The sequence below is a fragment of the Microtus ochrogaster genome, chromosome 10, assembly GCF_000317375.1.
Source record: "Microtus ochrogaster isolate Prairie Vole_2 chromosome 10, MicOch1.0, whole genome shotgun sequence".
Lineage (NCBI taxonomy): Eukaryota > Metazoa > Chordata > Mammalia > Rodentia > Cricetidae > Microtus > Microtus ochrogaster.
In genome coordinates, this window is record NC_022016.1 from 84,850,762 (window position 1) to 84,853,024 (window position 2,263).

Consider the following 2,263-nt stretch of genomic DNA (forward strand, 5'->3'; position numbering starts at 1 on the left):
CGCCCGGCTAGATTATTTTCTTTTATGTGTATGAGTGTTTTGCCTACATGCATGTACATACACTTCAGGCATTCCTGGTGCCCAGGAAGGTCAGGAAAGGAGCCCCTGGAACTAGAGCACCGAACCCAGGTCCTCTGCAAGATGAGAAAGTGCCCTTTACCACGAAACCATCTCTCCAGCCCCTCACTATCACCTTTTTATACTGTCCTATTCCAGACTCTCCAAGAGGCACCTAAAATGTCTCTTTTGGGGGACCTGATGCACCCTCTCCTGGCTTCTTTGAGCACTGCACACACATGGTACAGGGACATACTAGCAGGAAAAATACTCTTACACCTAAAACAAAAATAAAATCTTAACAACAAAGAGCAGCTCTGCCTAACCATCCAGGCTCTCTCCAGTCCTGTCAGACCCTAGGCCAAAAAACCCAGAGCCAGTGTGTCAATGAAGACCAGCACCATAGGGAAGGACGCTGAATCCAAATGGCAAACCATCCCACCCCGCTGTGCTGCTGAGGGGCAGGACTCGGCCCTCTAGTTTCGTCCCAGAAAGGCTTCTTGTTGGTCCTCACTTCCTGACAGGCATGCGTGCCCACAGCTGGAGTCTGGGTTCATATCCTCTGCTGTTTCTCCCAGCTTGGCTTGTCCACTTGGGGAAGGAAGTGGCTGGGGCTTGCATCAGAGCTAGTGCCCCTTCCTTACCTCATGGAGCACAGGACAGCTGGGGTCATCCTAACGCCCTTTGCCATTTGGAGCCTCTGTAAGCCCCACGGAGAGGGTGAGATAAGAGGGGCAGGGAGTAATAAAAATTGGGAGATGAAGAAATGGCTCCACAGTTAAAGCACTTCCTGCTCTTCCAGAGGACCCTAGTTCCGCTCCCATATGCCTATCAGATGGCTCGCAGTGGCCTGCCTGTAACTCCCGCCCCAGGGAATCCATTGCCCTCTTCTGGCGCCTCTGTGGGCACCACAGCATACAGTGCATGCAAAGCATACATACATGCAATACAAATAAAAATAATCTTTGAAAAATGAATAAAATTTAGCTGGGTGGTAGTGGTTAATGCCTTTAATCCCAGCACTCAGGAGGCAGAGGCAAGATGGATGTCTGTAAATTTGGGGCCAGCCTGATCGACAAAGGGAATTCCAGGATAGCCAAGGCTACACAGAGAAACCTGATGTGGAATTGCCCTCTGTATGCTGTGATTACCATTAATTAATAAGGAACTGCTTTGAGCTTATAGCAGAGCAGGGCAGAACAGAGAGCTAGGCAGGGAGAGCTAACTGAACGCTGGGAGAAAGAGGGCGGAGTCAGAGAGAAGCCATGGAGCCCCATGGGAGACTGACGCCAGAACTTTACCTGGTAAGCCACAGCCTCTTGGCTATACACATATTCATGGAGATGAGTTAAATTAAGATGTAAGAGTTAGCCAATAAGTAGCTAGAGCTAATGGGCTAAGCAGTGATTTAAATAATATGGTTTCTGTGTGATTATTTCGGGAGTCTGGGTGGCTGGGAAATGAACAAGCAGCCTTCTTAAAACAGAAACCCTCTCAAAAAATCAAAAGAAGAAGAAAAAAAACAAGAAAGAAATTTGTTATATAAACTTATGAATCTGTTAAACAATAATATAAGAAATTATGAAAAATATCCCCAGAGGAATACTTTCCCTCCATCTAGGTATCACTTATCCACCCAGCATCTACTCACCCTTTCTCTTCAGTTCAGTGGGCATACCAGCGTGCCCGCGATGCTGAAATGCCAACAGAGACCATCTCCTCACAAAGCAGAGGGACAGCAGTATAGAGCCATTGCTGTGTATCAGGAGATGTGCAGCTGGGCACGGTGCATTACGACCCCACGCGATCCTCCCAAACACTCCTGAGGCTTAGCACTGCTCAGGAGGATCCAAGTTCAAGGCCAGCAAGCTGACTCAGTGAGAAAAGGAGCTTGCTGACAAGCTAGGGACCTGAGTTTGATCCCTGGAATCCACATGGTAAGAGAGAACTGACTTCTGCACACCCCTGCTGCAGCGTATACACACACTCAAATGCCACACATGCATGCATGCGCATGCACATACATACACACAAATAACTGTAATATAATAAAACCAGTTTTAAATTTTTTTTAATTACATTAGTTAGACCACTTTAGTATTTCTTTTTTTTAATATTTATTTATTATGTATACAATATTTTGTCTGTGTGTATGTCTGCAGGCCAGAAGAGGGCACCAGACCTCATTACAGATGGTTGTGAGCCA

At 46.8% G+C, this 2,263-nt stretch overlaps 1 long non-coding RNA gene across 1 annotated transcript in view; it reads left to right on the top strand.

Annotated features, from left to right (window-relative positions):
* LOC101991268 overlaps positions 1-2,263 on the top strand; it is a 7,681-nt gene that overhangs the window by 1,539 nt on the left and 3,879 nt on the right. The gene's annotated exons all lie outside the window — the stretch shown is intronic.